Genomic DNA, 15780 nt, shown 5'->3' with positions numbered 1-15780 from the left:
ATAATCAAGTCCAATAGCCCATTAAACTATGTTAGTCTCATGCAATTACACAACCCTATGTCACCTATATCTCTACACCCACCTACTGATAGCAATTTGCAGCCTGAGGGTCAACAATTGATGTTGCTGACCTGAGCTATTGGCAATAATACGGTTGACCTCTCCTCTACCCAATATAACGAAGCGAGGGTGTATTTCTTGGAACGATTACTAAGAATTCGATACAAAACTAAAGGTAAACTTTTTCTTATTGTTGTTAAAGTATAAGACTCCTTTCTTAGCAATAGTTAAAGTGTGTGATAAAACATCGTATGCTTATGTCTATCTAATAAATGTTATGAACGTATGTTACGTTTACAATACAAATTAAAAATTACTGTGAGCGATTTATTTCGATGAAATCTTCTTTGTTAATATTGCATTTTAGACCTTAGAACTATTTACAAAGCTTGAATATAATAATGTCTCAACAAAGCATTAAAGTGCTTAGTTAAATATGATATAAATATTAACAAAACAAATTAAACTGTACTAAGTTTATTAATCAAGTGAACAAATAGAATAAAAACTACTTTTTATTAACATTCAACGATAATTCAATTTCAATCAGAATTATTACTCCAATAAAATATTTCCATGTGTATTATCTGTTGTCCTGGCAAAGCTATTAATATTTAATTAGATACGCAACATAGTGTTCATCAACTCTGTTATTAAATGTTAATTTCAATACTAAAATGTACTTTTTCTATCATATTAGCAGATTTCAAATTATTTGTTATGGATTCAAACTTTTCTCATACATTTTTGCACTTGCATGTGATAATGATGTTTCTATTAAAATTACAGTTTAAGACATGCTATGTCCATCTATCTATCTTTTGAGTGGTGAAATCTAATGTTTAAAACATTTACACTCAGAAAATACGGGTTCATACACTTCAATCACAGAACACTAGTACCTGGCATTTAACTAAAAAAAATATTTAAACTGTTTAGTACGGTTGAAGGTAATATTTTTTGGGTTCGAGTAGTCAATACAAATTTTAACATGAAATTCAGACGAAACAAGACATTGTGACTAGTACTTGGACAAAATATTATGAGGATGATTTTCTTAAATATTAAATACCCAAATAATTATAGCTCTAACAGATTAAATGTGTGTTTAGGTTATAACAGTAATAGTGTTTCTGAGAACATATTTTGTTTTTTAATGTATTTTAAAGAATTATTCCTGAATAATTCAACTTAAATGCTTCAATACATATTTAGTTGGTAACTTGCACCACTACCTTGTAAAAAAACTATTATCAAATAACAAGAATTGCATTTAAGTATGACGACAACCTTGTACAAAACCTTTCTATATCGTAGTGCAATAGATAATTCTGAGAATCAGAATGCATACTTTGATTCCATTATTATCGTCGTTTTGTATTGCAATACTTAGCCTACTATATTCTTAAGGTCTATAGTATATATACATATATAGAGGCTTCCTTCCATATCACACAGCTCATCAAATCTAGCCAAGGTTACTTGTAAGTCTTGCTCTGACTCTAATGGCCTTAGTATTCACCATTAATAGTTAAGTTGGTTAATATTATATTTTAAAGTTTTAAATTGAATTTCAACGAACGCATCCATTAACGTTTAAAAGTAAAAATAATTTAGGAATTGTAGCCAGACAACCATTAAACGGTTACCCTACTAAAAATGTGTTAAGTTTAATTATTATTTTGTTTGCATGTAGTGAAAAATAATATTACATTTTGGATGCTGGGATGTTTTTTTCTTATATCTATCACAAGATAATTGGTGTAATTTTAATAGACAGGTTGTAATACGATCTTTAAAATAAAGCATTTGCAGCTGTATATTTCATATATTTATTTTGAATCAGATATATTTGTTATATATCAGTAAGAGACACATCTTTCACCTGGTTTACGTGCTAAGACAAAGCTTCTTTCCGTGCCCAGATATTAAAAGGGATAAAAAACTGCTCTCTTAAACCTAGTAACACTTTTTATTCTCAACACCACAAAAATATTCTCCATTTTAACCTGTGTTTCCTACTCTTACATGTGAAAAATGAGTTCAATTGCAATTTAAACGCTAATAGTTATATAATATCAGGCTTTAATAAAGAATTATCTATCGATAATTTTAATAACGTTTATGACAATATTTGCAGGATATACGTTTAAACATTTTATTTTTACTTGTTTTTTTAACTATAAAATCATATAAAATTAATGGAGGCAACATAAATATCACCTCCAGCAAAGCCCCGGTAAAGACTTTGTTTACATCAACACAAGGACGCCAAAGAAATATAATCTCAAAACTTTCCTTTTGCTTTCAATATGTTTGAAAACATTATATTCAAGCGCAGCAGTTTGTAGGTAAACTATAAGATTTATATCAAACTACTTAGTCGTGTATTTAATGTATTTACTAATATCAACCATATCAAAATCATTAGTATCTTATTAAAGAAACCATAAATATTTAGAAAATTTCATATGAAAATAATTTATGTTTATGTTTAGATAATTTGTGTATGGTCATGTCACCTTAATCTTGGTCTGGAGAAGATAGAAATAGTAGTTTAACGCATTTTGCTTTTGTGTGTTTTATGTGTTATTTTGTGTGTTTTGAACTTATAGTTTACATCAACACAAGGACGCCAAAGAAATATAATCTCAAAACTTTCCTTTTGCTTTCAATATGTTTGAAAACATTATATTCAAGCGCAGCAGTTTGTAGGTAAACTATAAGATTTATATCAAACTACTTAGTCGTGTATTTAATGTATTTACTAATATCAACCATATCAAAATCATTAGTATCTTATTAAAGAAACCATAAATATTTAGAAAATTTCATATGAAAATAATTTATGTTTATGTTTAGATAATTTGTGTATGGTCATGTCACCTTAATCTTGGTCTGGAGAAGATAGAAATAGTAGTTTAACGCATTTTGCTTTTGTGTGTTTTGTGTGTTATTTTGTGTGTTTTGCGTGTTTTGGGCTCCACCTTCAAAGTTAATAAATGTCGAAACAACCCTCAAGACAGTTTTCTTATACTGAGTTCATCATCGTAAGCTATTTAAACGTAAACATATCACTATTGCACCAGTAAAATCTTTTTGTGTACCGTGTTTGTACAAAAAAGCAAAGGGTTAGGAAAAGTACCGCTGTCTGACTTTGCTCTAGATAAAACTAACTTAAAAATATAGCACTAATCAGGATGTGAACAACTATTCCGGGCTAGATCGCAATGTAGGCTGTAAAACTTGATTAAAAAGAAAATGAAAAACAACAAAACTCGTAGCTTGATATACGGTGTGGACAGGTGGGTCACAAAATTAGGGGAATCGAAACTTGAGACCCTTGGACAGAATGTGTAACCCTCTAGCTAGCCAAAAGACCAGCTGCTGCACCACAATTTTGATTGGTAAGATATAATATTGCTTATTGATGGTAAGATTGATTTGCTGTTATGAGAGTGTTTCAAGAAAGCTCAACACGCATCGTTGAATAAAATCAATGACAACAGTATTTATAAATCTATGTACACTTATTGATTGACATTAAAAAAGTCAATAATTAATAGTATACATAATTTATTGTAATTTCAGATGTCACTGTATTATGTCTCCCAAATTTAGATTTACTACACAATACTCAAGCTGTTATTTCATTTTTATGATAAAGACCAAATTTACGAATTTAACTATTTGGAATACTTTGCCTACAAATTTTAAGTTTTTTACGGTTGTTTAGTTCTAATATAATCATAAAATATTAATAACGTAGACCTATTCTTATTCAATACATTTGGATAGGAGTCACCATAGTTAAAACATTAACTTACAAAAAAGTTTCCATTTTAGAATCAATAACCTACCGACCTACATAAATACAATCCTCTATAATAATAATATAAACATAAAATTTATTGAACCACAAAGTTACATAATTAGTTTATAGCAGTTTCTCTCAAAGTCAGTTTGAAGTAACAAACGTATAACATTAAGCGGGTGTGGTTCAACATCAGCCTTTGTCTAACAAGCTTGTTACTAAACTGAACCTTCATCACAAATCCAACATTCTCTAATCTTCAACTATCAAACACGGTCATTGATTAAAATATAAATTATATAGGTTAGTTAAATCACCATTAGCTTTGTTGAAACCTATATTCTGTTTAGTAGTTTTCGTTTATATTATGTAAAAGAATAATTTGATACTTGCCGCCAAAATAATATGTAATTTATTTACTCATTTTCACAACGTGACCAGCAAAAATACTTTAAACATTGGCGAAGGACGAAAAATGTCTGCAGTTTCAGAAAATTGTGTTAAAGTTGTATAAAAATAATTTATCAAACAAGTTAAACTGTAATTCAAGACAATTTTTTTAGTTTTTTCATCCGATTGTGCAATATGTGAAAAATAAAATTGACACGTCCATGAGTAGGATCAAAATTTCACTGGGATCAAGTCAGTGCAAACAATTAAAAATTTTAATTCATAAAGTTTGTGCATTTTTGTTTACGAAAAACATCAATGACTGTACACTAACGCATTCAGTGACTACTTCTACTGGGGAATTTCATAATTATTACACTCTTGTGAATATGTAATAACGCCAAATATTACATTTGGAAAAGTCTATATGTATGATACTCATTTGCATATAGGTCAAAACTGCAGTTCAGGGATTTGTAATGTCTCTTATTAAATTTCAATTAATATTTAATCTCCCAAATTCGATAACATTTAAAAACTCGTTTGTTTTTCTTTAATTTAGAGTTATTTGCAATATAAATATAAATACACTAACTGATGAATCCTCATTAGGTGTGGTTTAATCGTGGATTAGAGTTGCATGAAATCGGTAATCTCTTTTTAATTACCTGTGCAATTAATAATATTCGGTGGTGTTAAGTATTCTAACGTTCTTAATCATTCCGCAGTAATTAACGGTCTGACTTTTTTGATGAAATTTAAATTAAAATTAATTTTAAATATATTTTATAATATCCAGTATTTATGTTTCATTATTTTAAGTCCCACAATTTTCAAAAGATTTAACCATATTCTGTAACAAATGTTATTATGTCTTAATTACTCTACTAAATGACATAAATCAGTTATCCTGTTACAATGGCGTCCGTGATTGTGTCTTGGCTTTGGAATGCAATAAGGTTCACCGTATAACAGTTATATTAACTTATAAACTTGGATGAGTTCTCCAACTTTGAACAACTATGTAAGTCAACTTCAGACTAGGCTTTGTCTGGTTTATTGTTTTAATATATTACTTAATTTCGTAGTCATGTGGGTGTACTTAAACCCTTGATCATAGGCTATATCTATAGGTATTTTATTTGATAAAACGTAAAAGAAAACATGAAAATTCATGCGTAAAATTACTTAAAAAACTTAGAACAAACAGTTTTGAAAGGTTTTTTAAGATATTGGTTTGCATTGTTTTGTTTTTGTATTGGATAATAATCTTAATCTTAATCTTGTTAAAGGATAATAATAAGGTTTGCTTTCATTTAACTTCATCCAAAAGTTCAATTACCGTATTATGATAGTTATTATTTTTGACAATTGAGATGGTGACGCCACCTATGTGCGTATTTTAGCCCAAATATAAGTGAAGGACGAATGTAAAATGTTAATATTGCACGTTAACGAATGGTTAGAGACTTTTATCAAATATTGTTTGATATAAAATAAAGAAAGCTGTAAGCAGTAGCATTGCACTATTGGCAGCTTAATTTGAATAGACTATATTATTTCCAACCCAATTTCACAACCTTTACGGTATAATTTGTAGTAAACTTTAGTCAATCTTTTTTAACGGAATTTAAATATGTTTTAGAAATAATACACAATTTATCCACATTAAATAAGAACTATAAGTAACATTTTTAGTTTTCTTAAACTTAACAGTTGTATAAAATACCTCATGTAAAAATAATACAGTAGTCAAAATATTAATTGGTCGAGTATTTTAGCTTCACGCATGATACAAAGCCTGTGAAATTGAGGCTTACTGGATAACAAACTCAATCAAACGGATAAACAATCAAACAGCTTAATACTTCAGTAGTTATTAGGCTTAAATAATTGAATCGACGGATTTGTTGTGATTAAGCTTGGTAATGTGGTGGAGCTGAAAATAAAGAACTAAACAAATGTTTTGTTTACGAACGACTGATATGTAAATACGAATTTGGGGAGTTAAATATGAAATTGAAAATACGTAAATTAACTTTTCACCTTTGACCAAATAATATAACCGGATTAATTAATAAAAGTTAGGTTTAATATAATATAATAATATAAGTTATATATAATATAATATAAGTTAGGTATAAGAAAGTTAGGTTTTAATTTTTCATCTGATTAAAAAACACGGGTAAAAACAAAGGTTTATAGATACCACCAAATATGTATAAAAGTACTCATGGTACAGTAATATTGTCATTTATAAATTATGGTAATAAGATTTTTATAATAATTTAGATACGTAAATTATTCCGTATGACCTTGATTCAAAACAGGCTTGGGTTATTTTTTTGATTGTTACAAATATAATTTAACCGTGGTACCATTTGTGTTTAGATGCCTAAAAGAGTATAAAAAAAAACACGTATTAATAGAAATAATTACCTACTAAAGAAGTTTTCAAAAATATTGCAAAACATAACAACGAACTTCAACAGGTTTGATTAATTACAGTATATGAGCTTTCCTTAAATAACATATTTATATAGGTCATTATTTGTAAGTATACCATTGACTAAAATATTTCTGTGTATTTAAATATGCAAACAGGAGTGGTCAAGCTCAGAGGGAAACATATTTACCTTTACGTCATACAAACTTAGGAAAACTGACCTGCAATTGTTTTAGCTTTAACTCATACAGACTAGACTAATACAATTATGCAACTACCACAGATCTTACTGAAACACCAAGACTAATTCATAAAGTAAGGACTTAATAAATACATACAATAAAGTTGAACCAATTTTCAAATCATTTAAGATTGCTTCTACTTTCTAGTGAAATCATTCACCCGCTTCAATAACTCCTATTTAAACCGTGTTAAACTGTAAAAAAATATATAAGAAAGATCAAATATTTAGTAACGTTTCCAGTAAAGTTATTATCTGAAAGCTAACTGAGTCCTTAACTTAGAAACGCTTGGAACAAGTGGCCTCATTCATGAGTCAGGAGTTGTAATTAGATAGGACGTTTCACAACTCAGTATTCGTGTCGTTGGCAGTTTGAAAAGTAAAAGACTGAAACTTAATTACAAGTAAGGCATTCACAATTAGTTTTACAATTTACCAAGTATAACTTCCCGACATATAAGTAGGTCTCAAAAAGCGATTGTGTAGTTTGTCAACACGCATTACCATTATTATTATATCATGTTGTAATGTTAGCATAATATCTGAGTAGTTCAGTATTTCCCCTCAAAAGTTCATCCATTTTACAATAGTAGCAGTTGTTCTTTAACGTGCTGCCTGAACCCCTTAATGTGGAGGAAGACGCCAACACATTTGGGAGATAGGTGAAACGCCTACTAGTAGAACTAGCTCCTTAATCTATCAACGGTTTTATAGATGCTGGACAACAAATTAATGCATATTGTTTTGTTGAGTTTTAGTATTTATTAGAGTTAAGTTTTATTTGTATTCTTCTGTTTTATAAACCTTGTGACGCTATATACAAATTTTCTGTGCACAATAGAGATAATTTAATTTGGTTTGTATTCTTATGACATGTCATCTGTTGGTAGATCAATTTTAGAAAATTCAGTAAATTTTTATCCTGAGAAAAAAAAAACTGTACAGTGTATTCGTAACTGAACACAGTTTGGGTTTTATCATAACACATTAAATAGATGGCTAACACAACAGTTGGTCTTAATCCGTTGCAAAGTCAACAACACATTTTACACAATTTAAAACCCGACAATTATATCGTGGTTTTATTTGTTACCTAAATGCAAAGCTACAATCATCACCTGGAAACCCGATTTGAATATTTTGGGGTTAGGGCCATTTTACAATAATACATGTTTTGCAAGAATTTGTATCGCGCATCAATCGGAGACCGTGCATTGTAGCGAAACAATTGCATCGGAAAGGAAAAATTCAGTTTTTACACGAGCAAGTTTAATAATCAAGATAAAGCCGAAGCCGGAAGATAAGTGAGGTCACTTTGAGCCCAAATGATATACATATACAGTTTTGAAAGTATTTTATGTACTGTATTATGTAAGTCATACTGGTAAGGAACTTAACTAGGAAAAAAGCTATATAAATTAAAATTAAGAATTTACATTAACATTCAAACTTCATTCAACAAGAAAGACACGATAAAAGAAATCTCTATTTAGTACGTAATAATCTTAACAGTCTATGTGGGGGGTTTTTGGCAGGATAGGCTAAACACTTATAAAATTTGCTAAAAAGCATTGTTCCTCGAAAAACATAACTTAAAACCCGTTTACAATAAGTAATTACAGCTAATTGAGAACACATTAATTTATTTGTTTAAGCTTAACAATCTGAATTTGTTGCAGGTTTTAGCTAGATATTTGTTCTAAATTGCAAATATATATACAATGGACACTGCTTATATTCAAACTTTGCAAGTTTAAACGTAGCAAAATTACCATTTTCATACCTTGTCATTGCGTTGAAAAATAAATCAATGCCTTATGTTTGGACTAATTTCATAGCAATAAATTTTAGAATCCACTTTATTATATAATAATTAAATTGAATATTCTACACTACTGTACAAACTAATAACATAACTAATAATTGAAATTTAAAACACGTTTTTGATAAACTAATTGGTTTACGACAATGATTGACAAAATATAATGATTTTTACTTGCGATGAGCATGGAAATATGTTAAAAATAGATGGCGCCACACTCCTTTTTAAATGTAATAAGACATGGTTTGTGAAGAGCATGTAATATTTACCAAGTATAATAAATATTATGCAAAAATAAAAAGTCTAGTATGCTATTATGTCTAAAGCTTGCGTATATAAATCAAACTACAACCTCTCTAATCTCAATCTAAACGAGATAATCACTTGTTAATCAGTTTGTAAACTGGTTATATGGCGAGAGAACTAATATTAGCTTTGCGTATCAGAGAGTCTAATCAGTCGTAAATTTGTAAACAAAAAGTTCGTAGGCTGGCTTGATTTGTTGAGCTCAATCCTACATACATACATAAATTTTGTATAAAATACCATTCAATGGAAGCTTTTAATGGATACGACAGATAATAAGGAATCACTGGATGGTTTAACTTATACGCCATGAATACAATACTGTATCATCCTTGATTACAATGACTATAAAAGGTTTACTTTTCTCAGTATTTCAATTCATTAATTAATATTTTATTCTCCATATACAGTTTCCCTGTGGCTCTGGGCCCTGGTGTGAAACTTTAGCGATTAAAATCGTTATTATGTTAAATAATTTTTAAATTTTTGCATAAAACTATCGTGTTTACAAAACCAAAACTACACAAAGAACTCTGATCCATAACTTCAGCGACGATTTTTTATTCATAGACATATTCAGTATGCATAAATACAATCGTTAGATTGCCAGAGAACATTATTTCTTATGTTTTAAACAGAATTTTAATGAGGAAATGTTTACTTTGTTCCAAGTTCATTCTGCGAACTAAGGACCTCCCTCACGACTGATGCTTCTAAATCGCTGACACGATCCTATTGGTGTTCGATAGAGCGGTCCTTAACAAGCACATCGGCTGTCTTCCTTCTATATGAAGCAGTTATGCTTAACATATCACTTCATAATGCAGCAATCGAATTGTAATATAACTGATATTTTTTAGACAAGAAATTCTAAAAACAGTTTTTTTACTTGTGTTTACGGAGATTTAACAATAAAATTATCCTAGATTTTTAGCAATTAACCAAACGATCATATTTTTATGATACAGTAAGTAAGTTTTAAATGCCATATATATTACGGTTAATACTTTTCTCCGGCATTTCTAGTTTGGACGTTAGTTGCCTTAAGCAAACTCTATTGATAGCCTAACACCTGGTTATAGAATATCAATATTTACCAATTTATACACAACTGTATAATGAAACAAGTGAAGCAATTATTTCCTCTAATGAACTACGGAATGTACATGTAGAGATAAACGTTATTGTTTGTGCTGGTTGATCACCTTTCCATTTGGACAATATTGATTATGAGGGTTGAAAACAGAAATTTAAATATTTTGAGTTTGTTTTGTTTGTTTTATAAATATTATCTTCAATTATACTGCAAATCTATAATTTTTTATTACTTGTATACAAATAAATTTAAATATTAATGATAATTTGATTATCAATTATCAAATATAAATTATATAAAACGGGGACGCCAATATACTTGGGTACTTTAACCCAAATATGAGTGGAGGATTAGTGGCGCGATTTTGTAGTTTTGTTAGTGACTAAGGCCGACATGTTCCTTAGACACAAGTGTTGATTAAATAGCTCCTCTAGGGGCATATATACAGTATACATAAATAACAATTTGAACGAAAAGCGTTTTAGGTCTCTGGGGACATCAAAATGAAAAAGTGATGCGGCTCCGGGCCTAGGTCTTACCGTGTCACCTACTGCAATAGCTGCTTCCCTACAGGGAAATTAGCTATAAAAAACTTCGTTAGCGAGATATCAGCTATTTAGTTTTGTGTGTTTTAAATTGAGGAGGATATTCTCGTACAACTATGCTAGTGAAGGAGATATAATCCAAACTAACAACTTTATTAAAGGTATATTTTATTCAACAGCCCTATAAGCCCATTTTGCGGCACATAAAGCTCCATTTCCTACGAGAGTCCAATTTTAATCGCTAAGCCGTTGTGGTGACACTCAAAACGTAATCTCTTTGGCTTCCAACTTATTTTGATCCTCATGTTCTTATAAAAAGTTCGTTAAAATAATGTAGTTAAAACATGGAATTCCTAATTAAAAATTTACGTTGGGCCTTTTTATTTCATGTATTATTTTATAGTTTCAACTACTTATTATTTGTATTATACATTTTTATCATACTTTCACAATACTCTTATAACAGTTATTTCTTTTTTCATTCAATATAGGTTTTTTGCTTCAGTATTCATTTATATATTTTATATCACAACTGATTCACATAAACTCCCAAATAATAATAAATAAAATTAATATCAAGCTAAGGATTAGTCTTCACTTGGCATATTTTATGAAAAACTGTAAATTGCTTATTTGTTTTTACAAAGACATTCAATTTTAACTTAAAGTTCAAAATAAAACCTACCACAGTAACTAACTAGAAGTTGGATAAGTCATAACACATTTTATCTTTTAAAACGCGAAATTGGCAATTAATTAGATTCCATGATATTAGGTCTGCTTCAATCAAACCTTATTTTCTAGCCGATATACTATACATTATCTTAATAAAAACGTGAATGGAATTAAGCTTATGATTTAGGGCCAAGGATAAATCATCGTCTAGAAAAGTGCACGGTTTTTCGTTTTATAGTTTATTATAACATGTGTTAAAATACGATATGCATGAGTTGTATCAATTATCATCCACAATTATTATTTATTTATCATAGTATTCAGAAATTATCGTATTTAGAATTGCAACTAAGTGAGATTAAAACTTGGAAATAAACACGGTTTAACTGTGTTTTTTAATTCAAACTGAAGGAAAAATCTTAAGTTCAACACATAATTCTGTAAAACAACCATACTAGTGTGTTACTCGAGCTAACAATAGATGTAGACATACATTAGACTAGATGTATAACGCCAACTGAATCCAAACTTCAAATGAGGGATGTCATTATCCAAGGTGTTGAGGTTTGTCTCAAGTGGAAAGTTCTTAAGTCGATAAACTTGAACACATTGTGCCTAATTGCATTTCCTGAAGGTATATTTGTGCACAGTTAAACTAGAACTAAAAACATGTGTAAGAATCTGGGTAAAATAGCTATGTTCTTTATATTTATGCTCAACAAGTCCAAGCAACCGATTAGAGGCAATGATTAGTCAATGAGAATAAAGTGCAAACACTATACAAATAAATTGGTCAAACCTAAAACAAATAAATCTGCAATAAATATGTATAATTTTTTTTATAAGTATTAATTATCATACAACTGAAATTTCAATACAATATTATTATCGGATGTATTAATATGGTAAAATATAAGTATAAGTTAAATGTACTAAACAAAAATCTTAGAACTATGAATTTCTGATATAGTAATATAAAATATAAATTATAATTTTCAAACTCAACCAGTTGTTCTCACAAATTAAAAGTAATCAGAATAGTTTTAAAACCAATTTTCCCTTAAAGTGGAAATGTTCAAATCATTAGTGTATTGAATTAATGCTCTCTAACTTAAAAAGGAAACTTTAGCAATTTATCTTGCAGTAACAAAAGAGTTGTTTATTTATCAGCAATCGAGAAGGCTTTCACTGCTTTCTCTTGGATGGGTCGTTAATCAAAGATAAAGGTAAATTCACTCCGATAGAGTATTGTTAGCTATTGTACTACTTTCATACTATTGTTTTAATATTAACGGATTGCAGTTTTTTGGCAAACGTATTTTTATCTACCACTGTTTATAAGCAAAGTTAAAAATATTTTGATGTATGTAACAACAAAAACTATGAATATGGTAAAAAAATATTTTTTGTATTAATACTACCAGTAACACAGTTTAAGACACTATTTCGACTTTCAAATGTTTATTGTTGAAAAGGTCTAAGACGTGTCTAAGATTCATATGATAACAAAAATGCTTTTTTAAAAGACCCATTAACCTACAATTATTTCAAACAGTTCCATCAACAATAAAATTCGTATAAAGTGATATCTAAAAATTTTCAATGAAAAAAAGGTTTGATTGAGCATCTTCTGACTATTCATAATATGGTTATTATCAAGCTTATGGTTAATGATCAAAGTACAATTAAAATTTCAAAGTCAAAGCAAAATAGTTAAGTGAAATGGTAGTGAAATTGAAAGTGCTAAAAAAAGTTTAGTACCGTATTTCAATATACTAAGCTATTACAGCTACCAACAAGGTGTATAATACAACTGTCCAACTAATTGTTTATGAAGCTAATTAATTAAATTTCAAACAACACTTGACGACCTTTGAACAAGTTTCAAAGTTAAATCATCATGTTATATTATGCTACACAACGTGAACACTGTTTTATGGTTGATTTACATTGTACCTTGTGAGGTAAGATAATCACTTGGTAATCAGTTTATAAAGTGATTTAAGCGCGGTATAGCTAAAGTTAGTTGGCGTAACATTAAGGAGCGTATTGAATTAACTTGTGTAGAAGCACTTTTGCAGCCACCTTGTATGTCTTGTATACTTCCTTGGCCTGTTCTTAGTAGAATCAAAAAATTTTATGGGTTATTTTATAATAAAGAAAATATTTTAATTGATACAAACTGAATAATTAATCCTTCAAACATGAATGGAACAATGTATAAAATATTAACCATTTAAATGAACATACTCTCATATTTTACTGTTATGGGACTATTACTCAATCATCAAACACTTCCATAAACTATAAAGACATTTTTACATTATCTATTGTTTGCACTACATTGGTAGGACTATAGCATTGGCTTTAGGATATAAGGTACATATGAAAAGGGTACATATTCAACGTCCAGGGTATATATCTAAATGCAAGTTCAGGGTACACAACCGTGACCTCGATACTTGTTCGGTCATGCTCGTCTCTTATGTATATTTTGATTTCAAGATAAAGCAACGAACAGTTTGAGTTAGGGCTTAAGCCACCGAGTAACGTCATGGTTACAAGTTAAAAGCTACCTACCTATGATTGGCGAGACCTAAACCCATGCCTTTAAAACAAAGGTTTAGGAACCTTATCACTGTACCAGTCATGTCTCTTTTTCATTTTTTTATTTTCTAAAAGAGATTAAAATAGTCTTTGGCAATGTTTTTTTTTCAACATTGTTTTCTTGTAATTTTTATTGTTGTAAAATCTGATTATTATTTACCAAGGTATAACTATAATTAATGAGTGGATAATATAACAAGTGGGATTGATGAATATAAATAATAATCTATACTCTTAGATTTTTATCTGACTAGCAATAGTGTATAATTAAAAAAATAATACCTAAAACGGAGATTTTAATATTATATTCAGTCATGAAATACTTATTAACCAAATGAGATTATATTTAAACAATTTAACCCAAACAATTCGATAGGAAATGGATTTGGTTCAGCAAATAGAAGTAATTGGCTTCGGGTATGTGATATCGACATTTATTATAATATTGAACTGAACGGAAGTAATTATCACGTAACATTATTGCGAGGTGTATGAATAGGGAATGTTACCTCGTGATCCTACTTGGTTCCAAAAATATGATTTTATATTAAATTTTAGAAAATAAACTGTAAATAGACTTAAAAAGTCTATAAATGTCCGTCAAATATTTTGCATTAAGTTCGAAGCTTTTCTTTAAAATCAAATTTGCATTCCTGGTCATGGATAATTTCATGAAAACTATTTCGGCAAATCGTTCACTAATATCCTGTTCATAAGTGAGATCTGGGTATTAAAAATAACTTTTTTGAATAGAACCATGCAAAGATGGGCGAATTGGTTCATAAAAAGAGAACGGAGCTTCGGTGATTCATTATTCTCCATTCGCGCGTTTAGGTGAGTGGTAGCGTCACGGACTTCGGGCCCAAGGCAGCGATCTCGTGGGTTTGGAACCTGGTCACTGCCGCAAACATTTTATCAGTACAGTTCACCTTTGTACTGTACCGGCTCACTCCTTGGTTTGCTGGATACGTTCCACGCACGGATCTGTAGTCTATGTGGACGGGCAAATGCAAGGTTATAAGGGGCCCGCCTACCTCTTAAAAACCGTGTAATATTGCCTTAAAAGTGGAATCTCGTTAACAACTTTTCTCAATTATTAGACTGTAATTGTTTGATTCGGAGTCATGTACCTGAAAGAGAAGAAGTGAAACTATATATCCATCTCATTAAGTGTTGGCTATATATTGTTATGGAACTTGTACATAAAAATTGTTTTTAAAGAGTGACTATATCTGTGAGTTAAAACACTATGTGTGGGAAACCCTAATTTTCATTTCAGTAGTTTCATTAAAGAATTTTCTCAAGGTCAAGGCACAGTTCAATCAGTGCTGAGTGGAATTTCTCAGATAAAAGAGGAATCTTTAATAAAAAACTAAGGCTTGATTTAACTAAAAAATATAACCTTACCTAAACAGAGTCCTTTTAAAATATAGCAAAATCTTATATTAATTCAAATGGTAATGTGAGTGCAATCCTTATAACAGTCATACCGGACTTCATAACTCATATCGAAGCTAAGACAATAATGCTGTGAAAGTGCTGCTGATAATTCTCAATAAATCATATTTATCATATAAAATTTTTTGATAATAAATTAAAGAAGTGAATAAAGGTTGGCTATACCTATTATGTGTAATAAATTATTTGTGAAGTTACCTATTTAAAAATTGATATAAATCAATAAAACTCTTAAAAATGTATATTAGGTTACATTGACTAATTTTAAATTATACTAATTGAACATCTTTTGTGTATAGTATTTTTACGTTGAAAGCTCG

The sequence above is a fragment of the Macrosteles quadrilineatus genome, unplaced genomic scaffold, assembly GCF_028750875.1.
Source record: "Macrosteles quadrilineatus isolate MER2022 unplaced genomic scaffold, UCM_ALF_1.0 Scaffold_2__2_contigs__length_208266976, whole genome shotgun sequence".
NCBI classification, from domain to species: domain Eukaryota; kingdom Metazoa; phylum Arthropoda; class Insecta; order Hemiptera; family Cicadellidae; genus Macrosteles; species Macrosteles quadrilineatus.
This window is presented reverse-complemented; position numbering follows the sequence as displayed.